Genomic DNA, 18,314 nt, shown 5'->3' with positions numbered 1-18,314 from the left:
GATCCAAAACGTACGACATTCCTTCTCTCCATAGATGCTGCTGGTTTACCCCAGCATTTTCTATAAAGATTTCCTTCACTGACAAACTTACAAATGTACACTGAGGGTGAAGTATCATCGTGAGATAAAGTACATGTACACAAATGAACAATATTTCATCTCAGTATTCCACTTCTTCTTCTTTCCCGTCCATCTTCCATGTTTCAAATGTTGGCATTGCTGTCATCGTCTGTCCTGAAAAGGACACAAGCGTCTGGCGACAATCAGTGGGACAATCAGTCCGGCGACATCACTTGTTGCAATAGATGATGGTGGTAGCAGAATTAGCTCGGGATACTTCCAATTTCCAGCCCCGCGACGTGGACACTTCTGCTATGGGCCAGTATTCCACTATCACTATGGGAGCTTGTGGAATAGACAGAAATCTTGTTTCTGACAATTGGAATTGCCAGTCTGAACATTTTTCATTCGCACTGCAATATTAAAAAAAAAATGTAATCCTTGACCAATAAACTGAGTGTATTTAATATATTGAATGTCTTCCTATTAGAGTTGAACATACATTTGTTCCAGATTAAAATATTCAATTTACTTTCATTCATATTTGCTTTATCCTTCACAAACCCACCTATTTGAATGTTATTACTCGTCCCGCTTTTGGCTTCCCCATGCTGCACGTCAACCCTTCATTTGGAAGATGAGCAGGCAACTTGATCCAAGTCCTCTGTCAATGCCTTGGTCTGAGAGATGAGGATTTAAAGAGCAGTAAAGGGATAATAGGGTAAGGCTGCTCGTAACTGGTTGATCAATGAAATGACTGCTAGAGACAAATGTCTACATGTGTTCGCCAGAACCCCAATTAAAATAAATGATACATTATTAAAAATGGCAGCAACTCAAAAGACACATTTTATAGCTGGCAATTTGCACAAGGCTCCAATGACATCTGGGGAATGTTGCAATTCTATTCTGTTCAGACTTCCAGAGGAGTTATCTCCTCTCTGTGGGAAGCTGTTGTGACCAAAGGTTCCCTGTTACATCCGTTGTAATACACTATAGCAGTCTCTTCAGCCATTAGGACTAAAATATTTTATTCATGGTAAACCTCACTATAAATTGCATTTTTTTTTAAATACATCGTCTTGATCTATCTGATATATAATTGCATTCATGTTTGTAATTCAGAATGGGCAAGGTTAGTTTGTTCTGCTTAGCAAAAACAGCACAGAATCAGGGTTAAAATCTAAAAAGTATATTGAATCAGTCAAATGCCCCGTGGCTATTTTAATGTTGCTGCATTCTTGAACAACTGAAACACCTGTCTGATTCAGGTAGAGCTTCTTAAACATACGCAAACCAGGAGTCTGTCACTCAGCCTGTGCTGTTTTAACTGCGTACTTATCTGCTCAATAAGTCTCGATGATTTATACTGGAGACGCTCTGGGCTAAATGTAAGACATCTTTGCATGTCCTGCAGGTTTAAAAGTACTCTTTCTGACCCCATAATTAAAACTTGGGTGGTTGCGACTCCCACCCATGAAACTCTTCTGAGTAACTCTCTCCCCTTACACTTACCTGACTCCTGGCCAAACGTTTCAAGTTTTCACTCCTATGCTTAAATTATGCTCTCACCGCTCCCAACCAGGGTAACTTTCTCCAGCCCTGCTTAACCCTCAGAACACTTTAGTTTCTTCCTGATTCAACCCTGAATTCCTTCATCCCTTTTGTTGGTGATTCTGCCTTTAAGGGCCGGTCCCACGAGCATGCAACTCCATGCAGCAAGCGCGACCTAGCGTGGTCGCATGAGCCGTACGGACTCGCGGGGCCGGTCCCAATTCAATCGCCGGAGCCGTATGGAGTTGTGCGGAGGTTGTCTCATATCTGATTATGCATTTCCATTATGAATTCTAGTTTCCCGTCTGCAACTAAAAGTCTTACACGTATTTCTGCAGATTTCCTCCTTTTTAATGCTTTAATTACATCTTATCTTTCATCTTATCCTTCACACTCGTCACCTCACTGTGCTTGCCTTATACACTAGGGAGATACTGTACATTTGTACATAAAACATAGAATAATACAGGAACAGGCCATTCGGCCCACAATGTCTGTGCCGAACATGATGCCAAGTTAAACTAATGCCCTCTGCCTGCACATAATCCATATCCATCTACTGTGTTCCCTGCATATACTTGTGCTTACCAAAATGACACTTAAATGCCACTATCGTATCTGCCTCCACTGCCACCCCAGCGGTACGTTCCAGAAACCCACTATTCTCTATGTAAAAAAAATTGACCTGCACATTTTCATATTTGCCTGTCATTGGCACTGGCACTTCGTACTTGAGCAAATACTACAGAATTCTAATCTGTTGAATTAAATTTGTGGAATCATCAATATATTGTTTTTAGTTCATGGAAATGTGGGAAGGGGGATAGTGGTTAGTGAAGGATTAGAATAAACTAGACTAAGTGGGACCCGTTGGGTCCCTGTCACATGGGAGGCCTGCCCTCCCCCAACGCAACCCATCCCCCCAGCGCAATATTGCACCACTCACGCATAGCCCCCAATTGCCCAGGCATGGCTCATTTCCCCTCATCCCCAGCATTCCCTCCCCATCCTCTTCACCCTCCCTCTTCTTTCCCCTCTCCTCCTCCCCTCCCCCAATCCCTCCATCACCTCTCCCTCCCCTTTCCCCTACCCTCAGTCACTCCCTCCCTCCATCCATAAAAAGCAGCATCTGCAGTTCCTTCCTCCACATGTCATTCATTGTTAGCTGTAGCTTAGATCCCGTTGACTTGACAATTGAACCAGTTTGCAGTGTGTGTGTGTGTGTGTGTGTGTGTGTGTGTGTGTGTTACTGCAACTCCGCCCAAACTGCTCGGCCACCCTGCAACCCGACTCTCCCCTCCCTCTGCCCACTCCGGCTCAGCCACCACTCGGCCCGTCCCCGCACTGCCCACCCGCCTACGTGCCTGCCTGCTCGCTGCCGCCGTGGAGGGAGGGGGGGGGGGTGATGGAGTCGCTGTTCATCATGGTTGGCACCACGAGTTTCGATGAGCTGGTGGAGAAGATATCTTCCGAGAAGGCTATGAGTTACCGCAACGGCGGCGATGAAGGAGACGGACCCGAGGGGACCGGTAGACGGGACCACCATTGTCGCAGAGGGTGAGTGGGAGTGAGTGTTGAGGGAGAGAGAAACGGGACCAGGGCCTCCACTAGGCCTACATTGAACCCGCCCCCCCACTGCCACCGCCAGTGGTGGGAGTGACGATAGGCAAGTTACTGTGAGGAAGGGAGAGAGTAGATTGTGAGTGAGGAGGGACAGGCCACCGCCGGTGGGGCAGGAAGGGGCGTCGCCATCCCGGCCGTGGTATTGACTGACAGGAGACGAGACCCATCTGCGTGGCGCTGACTGAAGCACGCGCGTTTTGTAAGAGTTCTAAACCTCGATACTTTTTACAATATACCACCGATTGGAACGAACCTTGTTACACCCGCAGCACAGGAGAACGGTGAGTAACCTGGCGAAGAATTGTAGCGCTATCACATACCATTTTTGCGCAAATAGAAAAACCCCGCAAACCGGAAGAGCACAAGATCAGAGATAGATAGATAGATAGATAGATAGATAGATAGATAGATAGATAGATAGATAGATAGATAGATAGATAGATAGATAGATAGATAGATAGATAGATAGATAGATAGATAGTGTCAATCAGCTCAGACTGGGTCCGTTTCCATGCTGTATCTATGACCTTAGAGCAAAAATGAAATATTTTGTTGGTCATTTGTTTAGTCAAAATTGAACATTAGAAATGCTTAAAGAACCTTTCGTCAATGGGGGCTTTTGGGGTTGGCACAGTGGCGCAGCAGTCGAGTTGCTGCCTTACAGTGGCATAGATCTGGTTTCGATCCTCACTACGGGTGCTGTTTAAACGGAATTTGTATGTTCTCCCTGTGACCACGTGGGTTTTCTCCGGGTGCTCCAGTTTCCTCCCACATTCCAAAGACGTACAGGTTTGTAGGTTAATTGGCTTCTGTAAATTGTAAACTGTCCCGAGTGTGTAGGATAGTGCTAGCTGGCGTGGACTCGGTGGGCTGAAGGGCCTGTTTCAGCGCTGTATCACTAAAGTCTAAATTAAAGTTTAATTGAGTTTTTATAGTTTTATTTTGTTGCCAATGCAGTTATCATTACATTTAAATATATTACTGATGCCATGCTTCCCAGTTAATGAAAATTAGATCACTGTTTAATTTTGGAATCATGTGAGCCATTGCACCATCAGGATCCTGGAGGAGACCACTGAAGTCATTAAGCATCATTTCATTTGTTTTATTATTGTTTTTAATTGATTGCGAGATAGGTTTGTGCACCTGGCCCACCATTGGCGAAGTTCTAGTCTTTTAGGCTAAACGCCCTTCAGTTAAAGTTACCCATGCTGCAGTTAAGGGGATTTATAAGGGCAATAGAAATGAGATATATGTTGATAATATTGTGTGGGTCATTTAAAAAAAATAAACATTTATTCTAACCTTGGACGCATAGGTGTGTTTAAGGAGCTGTGGATACAGTGTTATGTTTGATCAAAATAGAAAAATCATAGAGAACAGGAGGAATGGAGGCTCGAGAATTAGAAACATAGAAACATAGAAAATAGGTGCAGGAGTAGGCCATTCGGCCCTTCGAGCCTGCACCGCCATTCAATATGATCATGGCTGATCATCCAACTCAGTATCCTGTACCTGCCTTCTCTCCATAACCCCTGATCCCTTTAGCCACAAGGGCCACATCTAACTCCCTCTTAAACATAGCCAATGAATTGGCCTCAACTACCTTCTGTGGCAGAGAATTCCACAGATTTACCACTCTCTGTATGAAAAATGTTTTTCTCATCTCGGTCCTAAAAGACTTCCCTCTTATCCTTAAACTGAGACCTCTTGTTCTGGACTTCCCCAACATCGGGAATAATCTTCCTGCATCTAGCCTGTCCAACCCCTTAAGAATTTTGTAAGTTTCTATAAGATCCCCCGGAGACTCTGGAGACAAGATAGTGTCAAAAAGAGGAAATATTGATCCATATATTTTGCTTAGATTTTATTCCTGATAACCCCACACATGAAAACTTCCTCTACGGCTGTTTTGTTGTCTGCAAAGGAAAGCAGGATTTTGCAGGAGATCATTTAGCTCTGTGCTGACATTTTGAAGTACTAAAACATCTGCGACTTATACACTCATATTTCCTCTCATGGCATTAGATGCAGTGCAGGGATATGCTGCTCCCAGAAATGCCTGGAAGAACGACCTCTTGAGCTAACTGGCTCCAGGGATAGCCTGATGTTGCCAAGAAGGATATTTACTCTTGACATTTTGAATGAATGAAAGAAATTTGAAAGTTCAATGGGAGGTCAGAGAGCTCAGGAACACTAGAAATATTGATGGATGCACCGGGACTTGTTCCTTCCTCAATGAAAGCCGCAAATTGGGAATTATCCAGAGATGCTCTTCAGTATATCTGAATAGTATGCACAGTCTTTCTTGATTACAATTGTCAAAACAGCATACTATGTCCAAGTCTGGTGTGGTAGATTTTCCACCCGGCCTACAGGCACTACCTTCCAACTCATGGTGTACATGTAGGTGAATTCTGATGTAAATTCTACCATCGACAGGGAGCTCTCCACAGCTCCAACTATAAAGGCCATGCAATGCTGCAGCTGTGTAACTACTGATGAAGTTTCTGGGCAAGTGTGAGGCAAAAACATGCTCAAATTTAAAAGATTGGCACTCTGGTAACCTGGAAGAATCAAGGCTTAGCCTCGAATAAATACTAGACTGGACTGGAGGGCAAGAAGGAAGCCCTCAATCTTTACATTGCACCCTTGAACACACCTTGACCCACAGGGCAACTGGAGGCCATGCAGCAGCCGGGGAATCAATTGGATCGGGCCCCAAACAGGCTGAGCATGCGGATCTGATGCGGCCTGCAGCTGCACGCAGCGGCAGAACACGGTGGAGGACATCGGCACCATTGACCAGGCGACCACTGCATCAACAGTGCCACTGCCGGGGACAAGGGGCATTTAAGGCCATTTTTAAGCTTGGATACAAGTGGGTGCCGGAAACGTGGCGGCTCGTATACTGCCTCAGTGCAATCTATTAGAGTATTCTTACACCCTTGCACTTAAGTATGATTGCGCATGTGCATAAGGCAGGCACCAATTTTGCCTGAATTGTGAAATACCAGTGGAATTCAATGACCAAATTCCCATGTTGCTCCATTGCAATCTTAATTCCACTGGAATTGCAGACCAGAACCTGAATTCATTTTTCTACATCAGTCTAGGTTCAGGCCCAGTTCACAGTGCCATTTTTTACTACAGACAAGCACATTACCTAATTACTTAGCTAAAGATAATTTGGGAAGCAACGAACTACAGATGCTGGCTTATACAATAAGACACAAAGTGTTGGAGAAACTCAGCGGGACAGGCGGCACCTCTGGAGAACATGAATAATTCACGCAAACTGGAGGAACAGCAGCTCATATTCTGCTTGGGCAGTTTACAACTTAACAGTATGAACATAGAATTCTCCAATTTTAGGCCCTTTCTCCCTGCCCTTGCCACCACCCTGCCCCCCCCCCCCCATTTCCCTGGCCCCCACCTGGAAGCACACCCATTTCTCCCATATCCCCTCCTCTTCCACCTATAGTCCTTCCTCCAGCTTCACAATTAGCACTTCTATCTTTATCTCACACCTTGCATATGTTCATCTCTGTCCAATCATCCACCCATGAATTACTTTCCTCTCACCTGTATGTACGTCACTTGCCAGGCTTTGTACTGTCCCTCCTTTCTTTTAGCCCTTTCCCCCTCACCCACCCCCGTCAGAATCAGTCTGAAGAAGGGTCTTGATGCGAAACGTAACCCATATTCTTCAGAGACTGACCTGCTGAGTTCCTCCAGAACTTTGTGTCCTTTTTCTAAAATTAAATTGATCTGTTCCACAGTAACTTGCCTAATTAATATTTTATCTGATGTCTTAGTGCGCTAAGTGTAACCCGTTTATCAAATAGACAATAATCGCATCCAAATATGTTTTTTTGCCATGTTAATGTTGATAAATATAGCTTCAGAAAATCATTCATCTTATGAATTTGGAGTTAAAAGGTGAGATTAAATTGCATGAAAACTTACATTTGCTACCAACCTACTTTGGTTCATCTTTTCCTGGTAGTTGGAATGTAAACTTGGCAACCTTTGAGGAACTAATCTACATTGATTTCATCCATGGAGTGGAATTTTCATTTCCTCAAACACTGTCAATGGCTTTTTTTGGCGCATTAACTTTCTTTTGTGTGAGCTGACAAATGCTAAAGAACTTACCTTGAACTTAAACAAATTGTGGTGGACAGCAGGAAAAGATTGTTTAAGCAATACTGATACTACTGTGGGCACTAAATAGCAATTACTGCAGTTCCAACTGCCAGTCAACTGAATTTATTTTTTTCTTTAAGAAGTTAAATTGGCATTCTTATCAGTTCAGAAATCAGAAACAGGAAGATAAATTTATCAAAATACAATGGATTTCCCGATTAACTGAATGATTTCTTTTAAACTGGGGCATGGCATGCTTTAAAGACCTCACATTCATGTAATTTGGGGATTATCAATCTAAATATTTTTCCACAGCTACAGAATATTTCCTACATTCCAGTGGGATCCTAAATTTCTACATTCCATTGCAAAATAAATAACTCTGTTTACTTCAGGCCCAGACCAGGAAGATCCACACTTCAACCACCTGTGAGAGGAATGCAGAAACCCACAGTGAAGAAAATCATTTGTGCCACAATTTCACTTATTTCTACAATAAGTTTCTTGTTAACTTAAACACTTTTCAATCTTTAAATGGAATACAGAAGTCACAGTGATAAATCACAGATAGTAGACACAAAATGATGGAGTAACTCAGCTGGTCAGGCAGCATCTCTGGAGAAAAAGAATAGGTGACGTTTCGGGTTGACAATAGACAATAGGTGCAGGAGTAGGCCATTCGGCCCTTCGAGCCACCACCACCATTCAATATGATCATGGCTGATCATCCACAATCAGTACCCCATTCCTGCCTTCTCGCCATATCCCCTGACTCCGCAATCTATAAGAGCTCTATCTAACTCTCTCTTGAAAGCATCCAGAGAATTGGCCTCCACTGCCTTCTGAGGCAGAGAATTCCACAGATTCACAACTCTCTGGGTGAAAAAGTGGTTCCTCTGTTCTAAATGGCCTACCTCTAATTCTTAAACTGTTACCCCTGGTTCTGGATTCCCCCAACATCGGGAACATGTTTCCTGCCTCTAGCATGTCCAATCCCTTAATAATCTTATATGTTTCAATAAGATCCTTCTCATCCTTTTAAAATCCAGAGTATACAAGCCCAGCCACTCCATTCTATCAACATATGACAGTCCCGCCATCCCGGGAATTAACCTTGTGAACCTACGCTGCACTCCCTCAATAGCAAGGATGTCCTTCCTCAAGTTGAGACCCTTCTTCAGACTGATTATGGAGGAGGAAGGGGGGGGGAACTGGAAGCAAGAACTGGACAAATCCGTCCGGCAACAGATGACCGCAAGCAGGGTGGTTCCTTGATAGGCCAATGGTTGGCTTGGAATCCCTAGCCAACAATTGGACAATTAGGAAACCATACCACCGTGACTGATGTCATCTGTTGCCAGCCCTGATTTGTCCTTTTCTTGCTTCCCGTTCCCCCCCCTTCCCACTCCATAATCAGTCTGAAGAAAGGTCCCAACCCGAAACGCCACCTTTCCTTTTTCTCTCGAGATGCTGCCTGAGTTACTTCAGCATTTTGTGCCTATCTTTAGTATAAACCAGCATTATAATAAATCACAGTTGTGCTGATATATATTTGTAACAAGACCTAAACGACATTCACGCATGGACTGATAGTGGCAAGTGCACCACAAAGTTAAAAGAAGTGGCCATCTCCGTAAGAGAGAGTCTTTAAACCCCATGTACCCTTGATATTCAATGGCATTACTATCACTCCATCCCCATCATTATCAGTGGAGATCAGCATTAATGAAAACCCTTCTGAACCAGCCACATAAATACTGTGGGTAAGAGAGCATGTCAGAGGCTGTGTATTGCATAACAAGTAACACCCTCTGACACCTCAATATCTTTCCACCCATCTACAAGGCACAAGTCAGGGGTGTGATGGAACCTTCCCCTTACGTGGATGAATGCAGCTCCAATGGCTCTCACACCATACTGAATAAAACAACCTATTGATTACGGCTCTGTTAATTCTTTTATTCACACTGCACAGTGGCTGCAGTATGTACCATCTACAGAATGCATCTTCTCACCGTTGATTCCTGAATATAAACTCTGGCATTTATTTCCTGAGCATTCAGCTCTGTACTTCTGTATCATCTTTCAGGAGATTCAAACACTGATTCAAACATTCTCCTTCAAACATCTCCTTTAATTAGTCTTAGCATAATTTCTTATTATAAAAGCAGATGTGATACTCGGGAACATTTTGCTGTGTGGTTAATGTGTGTAAATAAAAATTGTTGTACCTGACTCTTTTAGTATGTAATCATATCATTGTTCAGTTGTGTGCGTGTGTTCAGCTGTGTGCGTGTGTTCTGTATGTGTATGTGCATGATGTGTGTGTGAGTGTGTGAGTGTGGTGTGTGTCTGTAAAGCGGATCCTGGTCTATAATTGTCTTGATTCCTCCTGGCCATTGAACCGAGGTCTCGCTCTGTCAACTCTGTGTGGTACGTGATATGCAACATTTGCCTCGTACAAAGAATTCACACTCGGCCATCTTCAGAGATGTAGTGCATGCAAGTTATCCACGATCTCAAGTGATGGCCAAAGAAGAAGGAAAAGTATAAGAGGATAAGGACTTGCATTTCAACTATAGTATTTACAGAGGCACATCTAATTTGATAGATTTTAGAGCCAGAAGCACAACAGAGGAATTGCAGTTCAAAAATACTTTCCACATTTTAGTAGGCTCCTCTCTCACTGAGGTGCTGGCAATTGTAAGTTTTCATGAAGAAAATCAGAAAATGAGCACCTGCTGGTTAACCAAGAAGTCAGTAGCCAAAAGACACAGCCATACATTTGGATTCATTGCCGAAAGTGGGTTCATGGCATAAGCAGAATAGAAAAGGTTGAGCACCATGGCAGAATGAAATGAGGAGTGTATCATCCCTCACCCAATACTTAACCATATCAAGCTTCCTCCAGGGTTCAGGTTAAGAATGTAGAAAAACTATTAAAATTTTAAAATATAACACGTTCTATTAACAATTTCCACTGAGACATAATACGTGTATTTCTCAAATGATATTTGCACTTCATAAATACCACATTTCACTCCCATTTGTGTTTAAGGAAGTTAGCTACCTTCAAAAAAGAACATACTTGGTGCCTAGAATGCACTAAGAACTATTTGCTCACCAATAGGCTGGAGATACTACTACCCGATCCTCTATAAGATTACCCCTCATCGTCCTGCGTCCCAAGGAATCGAGTGCTAGCCTGCTCAACCTCTCCCGATAGCTCAGGCCTTCCAGATCTGGCAACATCTTTGTAAATCTCTGCACCCTTTCCAGCTTGACAACATCTTTCCTATAATATGGTACCTAAAACTGAGCACAATACTCTAAATGTCTTATGCAACTGCAACATGACCTCCCAACTTTCATACTCAATACTCTAACTGATGAAGGCCGATGTGCCAAAAGTCTTTTTGACCAGCCTATCTACCTGTGATGTCACTTTCAATGAACTATGTCCCTGTACACCTAGGTCTCTTTGCTCTACACCACTCCCCAGAGCCTTACTGTGTAAGTTCTGCCCATATTAGTGCTCTCAAAATGCACCTCAGATTTCTCCATCAACATTTCCTCAGCCCATCTACCCAACTGATCAAGATCCTGCTGCAATTTTTGAAAACCATCTTTATTATCTACAGTACCACCCAATGTTATGCCATCTGGAAACTTGCTAATCATGCCATGTACGTTCTCATCCAAATCATTAATATAGATGACAAACAGCAATGGACCCAGACCCGAACCATGAGGCACACCACATTGGCCTCCAGTCTGAAAAGCGACCTTCCACCATCACACTCTGCTTCTTTCCTATCCATTCAGCTATCTCTCCTTGAATCCCATGGGATCTAACCTTCCAGAGCAGCCTACCATGTGGAACCTTGTCAAATGTCTTACTGAACTCTAGTAACTTTACAACCACAGAAGTTAAGCTCACTGGCCTGTAGTTCCCAGCCGTTTCCCTGCAGCCCTTCTTAAATAGAGGGACAACAAATTGCCATCATCCAGTTTCAGGAATTCAGCAGGTCAGGCAGCATCAGTGGCGGGAAAGAACAGATAACATTTCAGGCTAGGACCCTTCTGTAGACTCCAATCAGAAGAAGTGTCTCAATCCAAAATGTTGAGTTCTTCTAACACTTTGTGCTTTGCTCAATATTTAAGCATCTGCGATATCTTGTATCTTCTTTCAGCTTTTCCAGTGTTTGTCATCTCTTATGTCAATGTTGCCCATTAATAGACCAGCACAAAATAATAGTGTTCTTGCATCCCATGATGACAAATTCTAATGGAATAGACCTCTGCCTGGACATACTGCCATCAATTACAAACACAATATATTTAGCCAACAAATCTCATTTTAAATGTACTTGTCAATTACAGGGTACACTTTGTTGTAAAGCAAATTATCCAGGTTAATGTGTTATTTGGACATTATTACTAACAAACTATTAATCTTTGAGATTGTGTGCAACTCCTTTTCATATATATGATTATATAATAATTCATTTTTGCTTATGCTAGAAAAAACATCAGAGGTTATAGAAACATCAAAATATTCACTAACTTCCCATATTTTTATAGTACAATCCGAAATTAACTTTATTTTTGAAACAATATTGTGAATTCAATAATTTAGTAGAGGTAAAATATACCAACTGCATATATGCAAATATTTGAATAATAATTTGTTTTATTTGAAAAATTGTTATCCCCAACTAAATAAACTAAGTAGAATCCTCAGACCACACTGAACTTTTCTTACTCGTTTATTATATTGTTTACCGTGTACTATGTTTACATATTCTGTTGTGCTGCTACAAGTAAGAATTTCATTGTTCTATCTGGGACATATCTTGACTCTTGGGCAAATGTATACCTCAATGTCAACATGAAGGAAGCTGGTTGTTTCAGCATCCCAGGTTCATGGGAGCTGAACCTTAGCTAATAAGTGGCATCAACATCCCGACTTCAAAGTCCACTTAGGTTTATCTTAAGTTTTAAAAAACAGGCATTTTTTAATTGCATTTTATGCAACATGCCTGAGATGAATTGCAAAGGGTAATGCAGAAAATACAATGTCTAAATATTACCAGTTAAAGATTTAAAGATTTTTATTATTTAATGTACATGAAGCAAGCTGTAGCACTGTATCCCTGGCTCTGGGTGATTTCATTTTTTAGCATTTGAGCTGTCCGTGTTCAGTTAGTCATTTTCTCCAGAGATGCTGTCAGACCCGCTGAGTTACTCCAGTATTTTGTGTCTTTTTTTGACAAATTAACACATGATGATAGATCTGGTGCAGAGTGGTGAACCTTTGGTACTTCGATGATTAAGATCGCTTGTGGGTCAGGAGAGATCTGTACAAGAAGGAAAGGTTGCACCTAAACTGGAAGGAGACCTATATCCTTGCATGGAGATTGGTTCCTGCCACTCAGGAAGGTTTACATTCATTTGGCAGCTAAGAGGGATGCAGAGTAGCAGGGCAACAGATTAAGAAACTGAATAAAATGAAGAGGATAATTCAAGAAGGTCCAGTAAGCAGAGCACTTATAGGCAAGTTAGCGAGCATGAGGTGGGATAAGTGTCAAAGGGAAAACGTTTTGGGAATAATTACTGTAATTCTTTAAGTTTCAAAGTACCGGAAGAGGCACTGGAAGACCATAAGGTACCTAATATACAGTAGTACCTTTATTTATGAAGGGTCGCGGGGTTGAGCTAGATAACTACAGGCCATTTTTGGCCCCACATCTTGTGTTGGTCTTCTTTTTGAGTCCTTCTCTACCACAGGTACTTCCCCCACCCTACCAAAGTGCCTTCCAATCATACCTCTTCTAGTGTGGGTCAGAAATCACATAAAGGCCATACCAGGTAAGGATATCTAATTTCCTTTATGTCTTTGCAATACTGTGACATAGACGTGGCAATTAATGCTGCTACCGCACAGCCTCCCGTGACCTGTGTTCAGTATTAACCTCTCGCATTGGCTCTGTGTGGTTTGCATGTTCTACCTGTAACTGGTTGGCCTTCCTCGTGCAATTACATTGATGCTCTACTCAATAAATCATGCTGATTTATACTGGAACCGCATGAGCTACAGGTAAGACAACATTACATGCCCTGCAGGTTTAAAAGTGCTCCTTCTAACCTTACAAAGAAAACCAGGTTGGTTTCGATCAGACTTGTGCTCTCCCATCCAGGAAATCTCCTGAGTAACCCTCTCTCCTTATAACTTACCTGGATGCTGGCCAAACACCCGAAGTTCCTACTCTTGTGTTAAAATCATTGTCTCACCACTCCCTACTTATGTAACTTAAGGGGTTGTCCCACTTGGGCGACCTAATCTGCGAGTTCTGGCGAGTTTGCCCTTGACTCATACTCGCAGCATGGTCGACACGAGGTAGTAGGAGGTCTTTGTAACTCTCCTTCACGCTCAAGAGTAGTCCCCGTGTACTCGAGGCCTCAGCTAGGTTGCGGCGTATTTTTCAACATGTTGAAAACTGCCCGCAAGTAAATAAAGATCGCCATGGAAAAACTCAATACATTTATTACTTGTAGGTTTAGTTATAGTAGGTCGTAGTAGTTCGTAGTAGGTCGGCATGTTAGTCGTAGCTAATCAAGGGTAGTCGAAGGTAGTCGAAGATAGTCGTAGATAGTCTTCATCATAGTCGAAGGGAGGTCGAAGGGAGGTCGAAGGGAGGTCGAAGGAGATCGAAGGAGGTTGTCTTCACTCTCCACTATTCGATGTCCAATTTTCCTGAAGTTAGTCGTAGCTAGTCGTAGCTAGTCGAAGCTAGTCTTCAACATAGTCGAAGGAGGTTGAAGGAGGTCTTCTACATAGTCGAAGGAGGTCTTCAACATGACATTTTTTTAAACTCTCCTAAACTCTTCTAAACTCACCAATTAGGTCGCCCAAGTGGGACAGCCCCTTTAATACTGAGCTGAGAACTCCAAGATTCCTTCAGTTCTGCTCATTTGTCATTGGCTAAGCCAGTGTTTATCATCCATCCCCAATTGTCCTGAAATTTGCCATTTCAGTGTGAACTTCCTTGAGGGTCTGGAGTCACGCATAGGCTGGACCAGATAAGGAATGGCAAATCTTCTAACATGAAGAATATTAGTGAACTAAGTCTGTTTTTACAGCAACCTGCTCGTTTTCATGGTTGCTCCGTGACCAACTCTTCTTTGTGTTCTCATTGTATACACAATCCCTGTTTCTGTATACGTTGCCATTTATCTCTATCTGACCATCCACCAATGACATTTAAACTGAACCTCATGCAATGTCAGGCCTTTCCCTGATTGCCCCATTGTGCTGCAATTATTTGTCACCACTTGACCTGACATTCTCCTCCTTTGGCTGACATTTATCTTACACTTTGTGTGGTGAGTATGGCTCCAAGATCAATCCCTCTCAGTTCTGCAGCTGCAGGTGGATAATGAACTGCTGCTTTTCCAGCGGATCTTGCCATTGCTCATTGTGGTTGTCTTCTGGGTCTCAATTATTGCACAGTAAACAGCAGCCATGCCAGTGTGGTCATGAGGAGCTGAAAATTACAAAGAACAAAAGAAGATCTACAAAATTCTGGAAGTTAATAGCAAAGTTTATGATATTGGTCAAATACAACTAAACCTTCTTCATTGATTGTTATAAACACTCCCAATACAACTTGTGTGAAGATTTTTTTCAGCGAGATCTCTCGCCAGCAACTGGAAACTGTATTTGCATTCCCAGATTTGCCTTTAAAATGCTCAGCCTCTATCCAGTGCCACTACGTTCTTTGATTTCACTGAAGCATCTCAGGACACATTTCCACACTGTGTTCAAGGTCCAAAACTCTTGTTTATGTCATTCTTAATGAGCGATTGTTCTATTGAATCTGTTGGCCCATCTTCCAAGAGAGGATTTATCACATGTAACCTGAAGTACATGGGTTAAGTATGGGAGTCAATAAGATGCTTTCAGACTTCTGATATGTCATGACATTTATCGCCTGTAACTCATCTATCTTCTCTCAAATTAATCTGCTAGGAGTTGCTAAAATTCCCCTGAAAGGTGTCTGAAAGGTAAACCTGAAAAAGAAATCGGTGGGGGCGCTGCAAGCCGGCGCCCTGTCAGCAGCGTGTCCGTTTTTTTCAACGTTTTTTGTTTTTTTAGTATGTTTTAAAGTATGTTTTTTGTGTTTCTTTGTGTGTATTGTGTGGGGGGTGGTGTGGGGGGGTGAGGGGGAAACAGTTTCGGTCGCCTCCTCCATGGAGAGGCGACTTTTTCCAGGTCGCCTCCCCCGTGGCCTAACAACGAGGATCGGGCGGCCTTTCCAGGAGACGCGCTGGGGCTCGCTGGAGGGGAGCGTTCCGTTTCGCTGGCCCCCGGCAGTCTGAAGCCTGAAGCAGCAGTATGCAGAGCTCCAGCTGGCGCGGCGTCCGCTGCCCGGGATCCCTCGTGGGGGACCCGGGAGAAGACGGAGCTTCCACCGCCGGCCCGCGGCCAACTTCTACCGCAGACCCGGCGTGGACTTAACATCACCCCTGGAGGGGAGCTTCTACCGCCGACCCTGCAGTCTGCGGTGCTTCTGGCTGCGGCGGGGACTTTAAATCTCGACCGCCGGCCTGCGGCCTACACCAACCTAAAGCCACGGTCTCCGGTGAGGAAGAGGCGATCCTGGACTGACTCTGGACTCTGGTCCTGACCACTGGGGGGAAATGGAGGAGGACTGGCCAAATGTTGTGCCTTCCACCACAGTGATGAATGCTGTGGTGGATGTTTGTGTTAAATTTTATATTGTGTATTGTGTGTTCTTTATCATTGTACCGCTGCTGACAAATTCATTTCACTTGCACTTTATGTGCAATGTGACGAATAAAACTGATTGTATTGTATTGATTGTATTGTATGTATAAAACTATTAGGGATGTTAAAATATAATTAAAAAGCAACCCCGAGTAAAAATAAGGGCCTTCATTAAGGTTCATCAAGAAATTATTCTTCAAACAATGGAATAGATTTTAGTTTTCTTAAATAAAGTATGCTGAATTGAAAGCTCATAATTAAGGAGAAACATAAAATATGCCATCATCGCTTTTAGCTACTATCTCACAAGGTCAAAATAAACAACAAAGAGTTAACAGCATATTAAATAAAACGTAACAAATGGAGCAATGTCGTAAAACAGGGATTAAGAAATATCTGGTGCTATTGTGGGGAATTCCTTTGTACAGATGAGATAAATGAGATTAAAGTCACATTGCAGCTTTACAGTACTTTGGTTAGGCCACGTTTAGAGTATTGTGTGCAGTTCTGCTCGTCCCATTACAGGAAGGATGTGGAGGCTTTGGACAGGGTGCGGAAGAGGTTTACCAGGATGCTGCCTGAATTAAACGGTATTAGATATGAAGAGAGATTGGAAAAACTTGGATTATTGTCTCTGGTGCATCAGAAGCTGAGGGTTATACTGATAAAAGTATATAAAATCATGAGAGGCATAGATAGGATAGGCAGTCAGAATCCTTTTCCCTTGGAGGAAATGGCAAAGACTGGAGGGCATAGCTTTAAGTTGAGGGGGCAATGCTGATGAAAGAGATGCACGGGGCAGGTTTTTTTACAGTTGTGGTGGGTTCCAGGAATGTTCTGTCAAGGGTGGTGGTGGAGGCCGATCTGATACTGCCAGATTTGAGCGTCCAGCATTATCTATAGATTTTATCTCAGATTTCCACCATCTGCAGTTTTTGTTTGATTCTCAAATCAACGTAATTCTGCTTTCATGGCTGGAGGGGAAAGAATGATATCAAATGTTCTATACCAAAATAGAACAATGTTAAATTTGAAAAGGAAGTGGATCCAACTTTTATAGAGAAATCATAGAATCATGCAGCACAGAAAATAGCTATTTAACCAATCACACATATACTCTCTTTAGTTTGGTTTAGTTTAGTTTAGAGATACAACACGGAAACAGGCCCTTCGGCCCACCGGGTCCGCGCCGACCAGCGATCCCCGCACATTAACGCTACCCTACACTCACTAGGGACAATTTTTACATTTGCCAAGCCAATTAACCTACAAACCTGTACTTCTTTGGAATGTGGGAGGAAACCGAAGATCTCGGAGAAAACCCACGCAGGTCACGGGGAGAACGTGCAAACTCCGTACAGACAGCACCCGTAATCGGGATCAAACCCGAGTCTCCGGCGCTGCATTCGCTGTAAGGCAGAAACTTTACCGCTGCGCCACTGTGACTCTTTGAATAAACTATTACCAATGAATGCCTCCCCTCTACAAAGTTGGAAGTGTGAGGAAAATATAGATGAAAGAACCTAGTGAATAGCTTATGAAAGATCCAACATCCATCATCGGCAACAGCCTACTTCTCTGCATGAAATCCCATGACAATATGAATTACAAATTTAATCTCACTCAATATGAAGGGATTCCTCTCAAATGTTGCGAGTGGAATGTGAAAAGGAGTACAGCAATACGGCAAATCTTTTGTCATATTTACTTTCATTTCTGTACATTTGGTCTGATGTAGAAAAATTGCATTGGATTATCACTGGTCAAAGATTCAATCCAAAGTGCGGAAATTTTATTCAAATAAATTTGGTAACATTATTTTATCTTGCGCACTATTTTTTGCTATTCAGCTTTACAACGTGCTGATAAAGTCATATGCATGTATATAGAGTTTAAAGAAGATCACTGAATGCAGAATCACTGATTTAAACTAATTGTAATAAATTTAGTCTGCATTTTAGACACTCCTGTAAAGTTATCCTTCATTCTCTTTGTGTTTGTATTTGCCCTTCCAGATTTTCATGTACCTTCCTGGCAAATTTCTGCTGCTTATTTCCTCCATCACTGCTCACAATGAATTTACTAGTGGGTATCCCCCAATTTCATTTTCTTGCAGATCTAGTGCTATACAGCAGTG

This window comes from Amblyraja radiata, chromosome 3 (genome assembly GCF_010909765.2).
Source record: "Amblyraja radiata isolate CabotCenter1 chromosome 3, sAmbRad1.1.pri, whole genome shotgun sequence".
Lineage (NCBI taxonomy): Eukaryota > Metazoa > Chordata > Chondrichthyes > Rajiformes > Rajidae > Amblyraja > Amblyraja radiata.
The sequence above is the reverse complement of the archived record's forward strand: the minus strand, read 5'-3'. Positions refer to the sequence as shown.